This window comes from Canis lupus, chromosome 2 (genome assembly GCF_011100685.1).
Source record: "Canis lupus familiaris isolate Mischka breed German Shepherd chromosome 2, alternate assembly UU_Cfam_GSD_1.0, whole genome shotgun sequence".
Lineage (NCBI taxonomy): Eukaryota > Metazoa > Chordata > Mammalia > Carnivora > Canidae > Canis > Canis lupus.
Window position 1 is genome coordinate 3888045 of NC_049223.1, and position 12431 is coordinate 3900475.

General features: G+C 40.7%; 2 long non-coding RNA genes across 3 annotated transcripts in view; both read right to left on the reverse strand.

Annotated features, from left to right (window-relative positions):
• The window catches only part of LOC119876044, a 134939-nt gene that overhangs the window by 107273 nt on the left and 15235 nt on the right, over positions 1 to 12431 (reverse strand). The gene's annotated exons all lie outside the window — the stretch shown is intronic.
• On the reverse strand, positions 191 to 12035 carry LOC119876043. The gene is made up of 2 exons (XR_005355157.1): positions 11888 to 12035; positions 191 to 738 (listed from the first exon to the last, which is right to left on the reverse strand). It is a non-coding gene; the product is annotated as an uncharacterized LOC119876043 (long non-coding RNA).

The following is a 12431-nucleotide window of genomic DNA, read 5'->3' on the forward strand; positions in this document are numbered from 1 at the left end:
AGCTTAATAAATCTGAGAGGAAGCTGAGAGCTCCTCTGAAGGGATCCAATTATTGAACATGCTGTGATAAGGTTACCATCATGTTTTGGATTGAGCTTTATGATTTCACAAGTTACAACTGCATTGAGCTTTATGATTTCACAAGTTACAACTGGCATCAATTTAATGAATTATTTCTTGAAGATATCTCTAACAGCACTTTTCAAAGCTTTATTATTGCCATATTTGAGTCTTCTTTAAAGTTGCTTTTATTAAAGCCTGCTGAGAATTTAGACAAGATGATATAGGTCATGCCACAAAAATGAGAGTTCCCAGAGGTAGAATCTAGAAAATGATTCCACACCATGGAGTCAGACTCCCCAGGATGAAATCTTGACTCTACCACTAAGAAGCTGTAGGACTTTGGATGATGTTCTCAACCTCTCCGTGCTTCAATTTTCTTCTCTATCAGGAGAGTTATAGCAATATCTGCCTCATAAGGCATGGAGATTGTATCATTTGTCCACAATTATCCATTTCCTTTTCCTCTTTTCCACTTTTCCCTGTAGGCATCCTCATCCCACTGATTGAGGATAGAGACTTTGTGACTTGACAAGATGGGCCATAAATATATGAGCCATTTGCCTCTTCTGAGCTGAGGTTCTTAGAGGCATTGCATGTTCCCACCAGCCTGTGTGTTCTGATCCTCATCCTGAGACAATCAAGGCTCATGGAGTGTCTTCTACTTCATCTTGGATTCTGGAATGAGAAGACATAAGGAGCCGAGTCCAGATGAGTCCAGCAGAGCTACAAGTATCCAGAAATTCCAGAACGTTTAGGGTTGAAAATGGAAACTTTCTCATTTTTAACATGTTAAAGAGTCTCAAATTAAGACAAAGACTGCTCACAGATCCCACACACCCATTGTCATCTACTGATTATATTACATGGCCCTAGTAAATTATCCCAGTTAGACGAATGGCTCAGAGAAAAGAAACTAAAGACGCTGTTCACCTGAAGCTTGATAAGATCAAAGTACCTATGAAAGCATCTCTTAAAAAGTAATGGGTATGGGTATTGACTTACATGGAATTTAGTGGAATCAAACTGATCAAAAAGAAAAACAGTTTTGCAGAGAAATCTATTGCCAAAGCACTTGCAACCTGGATTAGAAGAGATTATAACTATTCAAATCATAAAATAACCCTTGGGTCTCCAATCTTCTACAGGTGCCAAGTCTAAGATAGCTTCTCAGTCACAAATGGCATCTTTTCCAATATTCACTTCAGAAAAGGCCATGGAGGATAATGGAGAAGGAAGAGCTGTCCAATCAAGCATCGTGGAGAACAACAGGCTGAGAAATGACTCCCAGAAAACATAACTGGAACAAATCAAGGAACATTCCCTGCCATCAGGGTGGAGGAGCTTGCGATTTCTGCTCAGTGAAACATCAGGACTGCTATTAACCAGTGACGGGTATGTACCACCCACTCTTCCAATCTTTTATGAAGGTGTCCCTACTCTACTATTATATTATATTGCTTTGGGGGGAGGAAGAGGACAACTTTTCACTTTAGTTCATGGGCCTCTGAATCAAGAAATGCAGCAAGCAGACATGATATATATTCATGAGATTCTTGGCCTCTGAGCCCAGTGCCTGGTAGTTTTAAGTATCCGGGGGAGAGGTGAGAGCATTTTGTGGGCAGAAGAGCAAATTGGGGCAAATTACATATTTTGATTATTTATCTTCTCACTACCATTGCCAGCCTTCTAGGTAAAAGGAATATACTTGTTCGCTCCACTGGCTATGTGACTTGCTTTGACCAAAGGGACACAAATGAATGATACATCTGTCATGACTGAAAAGATAATTTTGGAAGCATTGCAAGTTTCCACCAGCCTTTTTGCTGTCTCAGAAATTGTCTTTAGTCTGGTTTTCAGAATGAGAACACATGTAGAAGCCAGCACAGGCCTGAAATGCTGCAGCTAACCTCTAGCCCCAATGTAATGTGAGCCTGAAATCAATACTTGTTGTTATAATCCACAGAGGTATTGATGTTGTGTATTACAACAACAAAAGTTAATACATGAGAGTATTTTGAGGATTTTATGTGATAACACATGCTTCATGCAATGGCTAGCACATCCTAAATTCAAAATAAATGTTAAATTCTGTCATTGGTGTGTATATCTCCAGTCACCTATATAATAGCTCTAGAAACAGAATTGGCATTTTTCAATATTTGTGGAATGATTGAAGGTGAATTATTGAAATGTATACCCTTTGTAATTAAAAACGGTGCTTGAAATAGAGAATCACCTTGCCAGTCCCTATGAATCTCTTGAGACACTCAGGAAATTGTAAGGGACATAGTTGCTTCATCTATATTTGAAATACGTGGACTGAGGAAGCATATCATATGAATGATAATTTTAAAAACCATCAACAGGGAACCCTGGGTGGAGCAGCGGTTTAGCGCCTGCCTTTGGCCCAGGGCGCGATCCTGGAGACCTGGGATCGAATCCCACGTCGGGCTCCCAGTGCATGGAGCCTGCTTCTCCCTCTGCCTATGTCTCTGCCTCTCTCTCTCTCTGTGTGTGACTATCATAAATAAATAAAAATTAAAAAAAATAAAAAATAAAAAAATAAAAACCATCAACAAATGTTTTTGGCCATAGGATAATTAAGTTTTCTAGTATGAAATAGTTCTGGAACTATAAGAAACTCTTCATCAGTTGTTATGGTGCCAAATACTCAGCAAACTGAATGAGACTCAAATTCTTGGTAATAGGGCTTTTTGAGAATGCCATTTCAGAGAAGAACATAAAATTCTTTCTGAGATTTTTAGAGTATTCTCCCAAGCTGACTTTTGAAGATATTGTTGATAAGTTCTAAGGTTATTTGTTTTTGGACCTTAAAAGCTTCCTACAAATAAAGCTGTAGTAACAAGGAAAGAAGGGTGATGCAAGTGGATAATAAAAATTATGAGGGATTTTTTGGGGGACCATTTAAAATTAAGACGATTCCTTGGAAGGGCACATCCTTTTAAAATCTGAAATCTCTCCTTAGAAATAAAAGGATGTCCCAGAGTGAATGAAATACTGTCTTGAATCTCCTCCATTCTGAAGCCTGCAAAGTTTTAAGTCAGCGGATGGATGTTAAGAGTTGATGAGTTTTCTTTTTTTAATATAATCGTTATTCATCATGGCATAACCTACATTTATATAATGAATTCAATTTGAAGTACTTTCACATCCTTTATGCTTTTATTCTCCACATCAACCCCATGAGTCAAGCTACACAGGCTTTATTCTCATCTTTATTTAACAGGTAACAAAACACAGGCTCAAAGAGGTTGGAAGACTTGCCCAAAGTTGCATAGCCAATAGCAGTAGAGATGGCTCATTTTGCCTCAAGACCATTGCTCTTTTATCTGTTTTTAAACTCAATTAAAAAGTACCAGCTGACTTCCAGTATTTAAATGGCAGAATAAAGGTGTAACTGTCCTTTCCCTCTGTCCTCCAGAAACATGAGAAGCAGAGCTGCATGATGAATCATGGTTATCTCATCCATCCATGAAGCAAGGTGGAGGTAAGAGATTGAGCATGGCAAACAGTGCTGCCAATCTCTGTTGGGCACGAAGAAGTCTGAAAGAATTCACTCCTGTACATGGCTCTGCTGGGAGGAACTTCCCAATGACTTACAAAGCTCTATCCCTGCTTCTTAACCACCACCTGCAGCTTGTTCAGAATGCCCATTGTGGTGAGGATGAGTGATAACCAGATGGGATCATAATAGGATTTAGAGAAAGGATGGAATGGAACAGAGTGTGGGGGCTAGGGGGCAGTGGTGACAAATTAGAAAGCATCACCAGAAATGTGCACTACAGACCAGACAGAAATTGGCATCAAGTATGTACATTACTATGAATCCACAAAGGGAAATGGAGCTATTGATTGATGAAATAAGTGTTTCTCATTGGATTACAAGGGCTCCGGGAAGCTAAAGGGAAATAATAGATGAAACAAACCCTCGAGGAAATATGAGGGTAACTTTGAACACAGCACGAAGGAGAACAGTCACTGCTGAGAGCACATGAGGAACGTAGCCAACAAGCGTGAGAAAGTGAAATGATGCTAAACAAGAGTGGGAAGGTATTGGGGATAAATTATCAATAAAGAAGACACATTCATGAGCTCCAGAATTAATGAGACTGGAATCTAAATTCTAAATGGCACTTCTTATTCAAGGGGAAAAAACTCACATCAGACCGTCGTCATCCTAATAAAGTCCTGGATATCCAAGACAAAAAAATTTCCTAACAATGGAAACATTATATAAACAACACAATTCAAAGGCAAAGGGATATAAAGAGGAAGGTAGAGTGTTCCTTATCATTCACAGCCAGGCATCAAAGCTGATAAGCCATTAACATTACTTTTTAAAATATTCAAATATAAGCATTAAGAAAAATAATACAAATCAAAACCAGCTACTGGAAAGGAATACTGGGAAGAAGAACAGGAAATTGCTGATTTCACCATCGATACAGTATGGAGTCAAACACTGCTGATCAAAGAAATAGAAGTCTTAAGTACACTACATTCTTATAAAAACAAACTATCAGAGAAAGAATTTAAATCTTTCATATTATCAGCAAAAAAAAAAGACAAAACACATAGTGAGAGATAGAAATAGAAGCATCAAAAAAATCAGAAATATATCATTATGACAAAAATAATATCTGTCATATCCACTTTATCCACCAAATATATTTTTATATATGTGAATGATGGATGTACAAAGATGTCAACCGCAGAGTTGTTTGTAACAGCAAAAGGCTGGGAACAATTTACAACTTTATTAATAGGGACTGACTGAATAAAGTATAACAGAGCCATAAAATGGAATACTATACAGCAGTCAAAAATATTGACACAGCTTCAAAATCATACTATTATATTTAAAAATAGAGGATAGAATACACAATAATTTGTATGAAAAGGCAAATGTACATATAACATATCATCTCTGTATGTGTGCATACATACTATCTTTGGAAGAACAAAGAAATGGGTAAAACAGATGTCACCAGAGAGGGAAAACTGTATCCATGGAGGACGATGGCAAGGAGAGTAACTATTCACCCTGTACTCCTCTACACTTCCAGAACTGCATATGTCTGCAGAGTCTGTCTAACCAAAACCACATAAATTAAGTAACATATAAAAGGGAAAAACCAAATGGTTGACCTGTTATGGAAGTGCCAATTTATAATAGGTTGAACATGAAAATAATTCCCTGCCTAGAACATCTCTGAGCATCCAGTTTGCTTCCATGTGCCATTGAAATGTAAGATTTTATTTTGCCTTAGAGCCACTTAGAGTTTGACTTAGAAGGGACTTGAACACATATATCACCACCTTCCAGATAGGAACGGTCCAGACCAGCAGCCTAATGTCTACTTCAAGAGAAGGGTAGAGAATGCCCAACATTTGTGGCATGCTGATCAAACACAAGGAAACTGAGTTAAATCAGATTGAAGTCACAGTTATAGTTAGATGGATGGTGTGTCAAGGGGCACACCGTGACATTCTGTGAAGCCACTATTACTCTTCAATTCTTAACTTTTTAAAAATTTTTTTATTCATGAGAGACAGAGAGAGAGAGAGAGGCAGAGATACAGGCAGAGGGAGAAGCAGGCTCCATGCAAGGAGCCCGACGCGGGACTCAATCCTGGGACCCCAGGATCACGCCCTGGGCGGAAGGCAGGTGCTAAACCGCTGAGTCACCCAGGGATCCCCAATTCTTAACTTTTATAAGAGAATGGCCACTCCCACTGAGAGTACCCTCCTGCAGACATCATTCAAAATTACAATACATGTCTTTCTTTGCCTGTATTTTGTGGATTTTTTTCAGCTTTCTACTAACAGATTATAATCTCCAGACCTAGACCTGAGGGACAAACAAGTCACACAAGACTATTCACACAGTGTGATCTTCCACAATTTGCTGTTTCAAGGCATGGGGGAAAAAAAAGAATCACAACTGCCTAGGGAGAAAAAAGAATTATAAGGGCAGCCTCCCTCTGGAGAGCTGAATGTGATCCTTTAAGGCCAGGATTTCCATCTTTTAAAAGGCACGTCTCTGTTCTAATCAATCAAGCTTTCATTTCCCAAGGCAATAACCTCTCCTAGGCACTCAAGAAATCAGAAACGAGAGCCATAGTACATGAAAAGTCATTACAGTATTTTCTACTGAGTTGACTTGCTCCAAAACCCTATCCAGGATTTTTTTCAGCAGAAAATCTGATTTTCCAATATATCATGGGATGTCAATACCATCTATCAGGGCAAATCTGTCACATTAAGCAGAAATGATGTAGTTTGCATCCGGAACTTACAGAATAGAGTTTCTGATAAATTTGAGAAGAATCAAAGATAAGCAATAGCCCCCTGTGTGTCCAACCTCACATTCTTGGGTTATACTGATTTGTGAGGACTGTGTCCAAAGTTAACTGATGAGATATTCTGGGCTGCAGGGTTTCTGATCCTAGTTACTTGTGATAGCTAGTGTCTTTCCAGATGTCTTTGACCCTTTTATTGGTCATGATTTCAGTCCTCTGTCTTCTTCATTAACAAAGTTTTGTGTGAAGGGATAGGAAGGGGGATCCCTGGGTGGCGCAGCGGTTTGGCGCCTGCCCTTGGCCCAGGGCGCGATCCTGGAGACCCGGGATCGAATCCCACGTCAGGCTCCCGGTGCATGGAGCCTGCTTCTCCCTCTGCCTGTGTCTCTGTCTCTCATTCTCTCTCTCTGTGACTATCATAAATAAATAAAAATTAAAAAAAAAAATTAAAAAAAAAAAAAAAGGGATAGGAAGATTCATAAAATCTGGGTGATTCACACAGTGAAAATCGATAGTACAAGATATTTTATAAGGATTTTTTTCCAAAGTGCCACATTAGAAATTTGCTCAGGAAACATTCAAATTTTCACAAGACTGGAACAGTAATTTTCTCTGCAAACATATTCTGGGAGCTGCATAGTCAATAATATATCATGATAAGAGTTTGTATCTTAACACATTGGTATATGGGTAGTTAATGGATGTGAAGTCCTAAGGCTTGGCTTCAGGTCACAGGCCCACAATGTCACCACCACCACCACCACCACAGGATGGGGCATAGAAGGCCTGAAGCCCATTTAACTTTCTAAGCCTGAAAAACAGGGACAGGATAGCTGGTCTACCTTCTCTCAGGCCTCTTGGGAGGATTGATGGCAGTGAAGTTTGTGCTTATATTTTGTGTGCTTTGAAAGGGATGTCATTATTCTACAGGGACTTCTTTCGTGGTAGTAACTGGCTTTTCATGAGTACTCTGCACCTAACGCTTTATATGGAAGTTTTCTAGATGGAGGTAATTCTTTAAAAAAAAAAAAAAAAAACTTTATTGGTATGATTGACATACAAAAAGCCATGCATAGTAAATGTATCTAACTTGAGGAGTTCAGAGATAAGTATTCACCCATGAAACCATCACCACAATCTATCCCATAAACATATCAATCACCTCCCAAAGTTTCCCCCTGCCTTCTTTATTTATCTATATGTTTGCGATAAGAATACTTAACAGAAAATCCACCTTCTAAGCAAAATTTTTAAAAGTATACAATACAGTATTGACTACAGGCTCTGTGCTCTACAGTAGATCTCTAGGACTGATTAATCTTGCAAAATTAAAACTTCTTGATCTAATTTCTAGGTCAAAATTTCCTACCACTAATTATCATAAAGGTTTTTTATAGCTCAGTTGGAAAATAATATTTTTATGTGTTAACAGCGTTAGCATTAGATAAAGGTAATAATATTGCATTTCGTGATACTTTTAGATTAATTCTGATCATTTCCTCAGACATGCAGCTATAAAAGTTGCTGGTTACAACTTATTCATTTAGATTTACTTTAAACAGTCTAAGCCTTATTCTACTGCTTTTTGTTCAATTAATGCACATAGTTATTTTAAGCTAGTAGAATCATTTAACAATCTTCTAAGTATCTGTTTTCCAGATATTTAATAAGGACAAATTTCGGCAATGCCATCCCTCTGAACTGCTTAGCTGCATGTAGATGTGACATTTTCATTTTGCTACTGAGTCTTCCCACCAAGCTAACCAGGCTGTGGAGAGAGTGCGTCAGTGGAGGGACCTCTAGCTATACATCTGGGAATGGAGGCAGAAGTCACTCTGCTACTGTGCTGGTGAGTCACCCAAGGTGCACAAAGGATGGAAAATGAATCCATCCTGTGGCCAGAGTTGGAACTATCTGGAAATCCTCCCTGTTTTTCTTTACAACGCTGGCTAAGATAGACTGGCTGTAGTGGACTTTTACTGCTTAGCAGCAGTGTGAGCCTGGGTGTGCCAAGATTCCTTTTGGCAGGTGAGAGGTCAGGAGACAATTGGACCCATAGTTGTTTAAGGGTCCCAACAAATCGTTTAATCCAAGAGCTGTGCTGAAGAATGTCATATCTGCCCAGGGAACCAGTTTGTGGTTTTCAAACAGGTCAAATGGGTGTGGGCTGAAAATGTGGCATAACCACCAAGAAAGAACCGAAATTGCCAAGCAGGAGACACAGCTACACACCCTGATTCTAATCTGTTGCTTGGCTTCTTCCTACACTATGAGCTTAGGACATTTACCTATAAAAACATAATGTATGTAGTAGCTGAAAATAAAGAAGGGTTTAATGCATTGCTTCATCTATTACTACCAGTCCAATGGTAGCAAAATGCGCCAAGAGAAGTTCTAGAAAAAAAGGAGCCCCCAGAGCCCCTGTCCAGTCACTGTCATTGACAAGAGCAAGTCTTGCAAGTGCTCTGGGCCACTCCATCCTCATTAGTCAAATGGAAATAACAGCACCAGCTCCATTCTTCCTCACAGAATTGTGCTGAGGACAAAGAAAACCAATGAGCAAGTACCCAAGAGTTCCCAGTGCTCCCAGAAGTGTTGACCCTGAGGGGGGCTTGAAAAGGGTGAAGAAATAATACCTGGCCTGGAACATTTCACAATAGATTTTGGAGGAATTGAAACTTGTGAAATAATGGTAAACCATTAGACAGTATTTGCACAAGTGCTGGCCTACAGAATAGAATCTGTAATTCCCCCAAGGCTTCAAAGGCCATGAGAGGGTACCCAGGGAGGGGCCACAGATGCGCTGGATCCTGAAAGGTGAAGCAAAGTTCGCTGGGCAGAGGAAGCAAAGACAGACATTTCTCATGAAAGGAACTGCACCAACGAAGACTTGAAGGCAGCAATGAGCAGGGCTGTTCAAGGGACCATAAAGTGACTGGCAAAATGTTCAGGAAGAGTAGGGAAATGAAATTGTGCAGAGAGGATGACCCCTGATTAAAGCAACAATGAAACCAGGTGGATGAGGTACAGAAGAACAAAGAGAAATAGAGGACCAGGGGTTTTTCAAGTAACAGTGACACAGTAAACAGTGTTTAAGGAAGACTATAAGGTAATTAGTATGTAAGTATGGAAAAGTCTATTGCCCACTCTTAATAGTGGCAATAGAAAAAGTGGAGAGAGAATGGAAACATTATGAAGGAAAAAAAACTGGCAAGACCAGATGACTGGACACAGGGATAGAGATGGATTAAAAATTCCAGCAAGTGTTTGAGACTGGATCTTTGAAAGACAATATTCACTGGCACTATTTCATTTGCCTTACTTATTGGGGGATCATTTCAAGTCATCGTTCCACACAGCTTGCTGAATGCAGTCAATTCAACAATTACAACAGTATTTCCTCACCACGAACAGCTATTCAGGACATGGTTCTGTAAGTGGGTTTTCTTGATTCTTTCCATCTTCTAACATCAACTCCTGCTCTCCAGTTTCATAAATGTTCAGCAGGAGTTGATTACCACTGTCATTGATTTTTCCTACCGTGTGGATCTCTGAAGCTTGAACGACAATTGTTTGGAGAATTCATCCATCTTTATTTGAATCAGTGCATGATTTTTATGAATTTTAGTTACTGGATCTTAGTGGCAAGACACAATTCCAACTTAGTTCACTAGATGGCAGACAATAGCTACATTCTCTCCATTCTATTCAAAAAGAAAAAAAAAAAGGAAAAAGGAAGCACTATGGCTCACACCTTTCTGTTTGTCCTCTAAGTTCATATGATAAAACACAACTTTTATACCTTACATCTATCTACATTTCACTGAAAAGAGAGGGAGGATATTTTCAGTTTATTCATAACTGAGTATGCATACTTTGATTTTCTGGGTAGTTGTTTGTTTTTGAAGTTTTTTGTTTAATTGACTTTGTTTTGTTTTGGCCAGGTAGGAAATGGTGGAGGGAACAAATAATGAAAGTGGTAATGATGACGTTATAAAATGAAACTATACTGATTATAATGCATCATTCATTCATTCATTCATTCATTCATTTTTGCAGGGCAGGGTTGGGAGAATTCAGGTGGGAAGGGCACAGTGGGAATTTGTAGATGGAAGGAATGGTCCCGATGAATAGCAATGAGATTATTCTCAAAAGTCATACATGATCATTACCAAGGGTGGTCCTGATCATGCCACCCTTTCCGGAGTCCCTGACGCCCCAGCGCTGAGGAACATTAAGGAAACATTCAGTTTATTCTTCTGCTTCCGGGTACAACTGTACTTAATCAACTTAATAGAAAGAAGTTGATAGTGGTTTTCAACCCCGACTTTATCATGGAATTGCTTGGAAGAGTGGCTTTCATCAACACCTTTCGTAAAAATGGTTGTAGTAAACGTCCTTGTGTCTATTCTGTGTGACACACTACAGTGAATCTTACCTTTACATTGTAGAGCAGCTATCACATCTACCCCAAAGAAACTTAAAAGTCTATTGAAGCCTGTGAAACATCTACGTTAGTTTTTAATATTTTAGCAACATTCAATATCCTCCTATATGCTTTCTAGTTATATCTAGAAAGTGGGGCACCTGGGTGGCTCAGTGGTTGAGCATCTGCCGCCTTTGGCTCAGGTTGTGATCCTGGGGTCCTAGGATCCAGTCCCACATCGGGATCCCTGCAGGGAGCCTGCTTCTCCCTCTGCCTGTGTCTCTGCCTCTCTGTGTGTCTCCCATGAATAAATAAATAAAATCATTAAAAAAAAAGACATCTAGAAAGTAAAATAAATTTTTAGTACGAAATGTGAAATGTGGGTGAAAATTCTACTTCTAGTTCCCTTGGTTAAGTCTAATATTTTTAGACATCCAGCTTGAAGATAGGTTTTCGTTTTCCTCCAAAAATCAAGAGACAGCTATTTAAAGCTAATAAGCTCCTACTCAAGACTTACTTCTACTCATTTCCTAAAATCTCTGGTCGTTGTGAATAACCTGAGGTTTTTCCTGACCAATTTTGCTAGGAAAAAGCGTACAGCTTATTTCGAGTTCTGCCTGCATAGAGTGGGACTCCCATGTGCTTGCTTCCTCCCTTGAACTTCCTCCGTGCTCTCTCCCTCTAATGGGGCGGGCGGTGGGGGGTGGCAGTGCCCTACCTAGATCAGGGCCGGAGAACTGCAGCACCCACTGTCCGCACCCACTGCCTGAGAGCGCGCTCCCGGGAGGACAGCCCCGCCCCCGGCGTAGGGGAGCGACCCGGCTGGGATCCAGCTGGGAGCGGGCTGGGAGCCTGCTGAGATCCCGCCGCGAGCGGGCTGGGAGCTGGCTGGGAGCGGGCTGGGGTCGGCGGGGGTTCGGCGGGGGTCGGGCTGGGGTCCGGCGGGGAGCGGGCTGGGGTGAGGCGCGCGGCCAGCCCTGGGGTGGGGATGCTGCCCTGCGCCCCCGCCGCCCTGCGCAGACCCGCGCGCCTTGCCTGGGCGGGGGGGCAAGAGTCGCTTTCCTCAGTGACTCACCGTTACTAGAAGACAAAGCACCCCTGCCCACGGCAGTCGCGAGGTCCCCCTGGTGGATTTCCCTGGCCAGCCTCCTAGGAAGGCAAGCGGCTGGTCGGTGTGAGCGCTATTACCATATATAGAGACAAAGTGCTGGTGAAAACAAGAACCCGAGAAAAGCCTGAGTCAGTGGCCTTAGGGGGAGTGACTGTCGGGCTGGTCAAGACCAAATCTGCCCTTCAGCGGACAGGATTACTAACCGTGTTGAGTCTGAAGATGATTCAGGAGACAGATCAGAAAAAGGAAGTGTGGCACATGCCAGCGCGCTCAGGGAGCTGGAACTGGCATGAGTTACCGCACCCTCACTTAATAAAACTCTGGAGAAATTGAAAGGTAGACTTTTCTCAGCCTTCATTTTTAAAAAATGACCATTGTTACAACCTTGATTTCTACGTTTATTTTTTTTTAAAGAAAACATTCTAAATAGAAGCAGTCCAGCTTATGATCTACGACAAAAACCTCTCCGCCTTTGAAACATTGCTGTACCTTTAAAAATCATGCATAT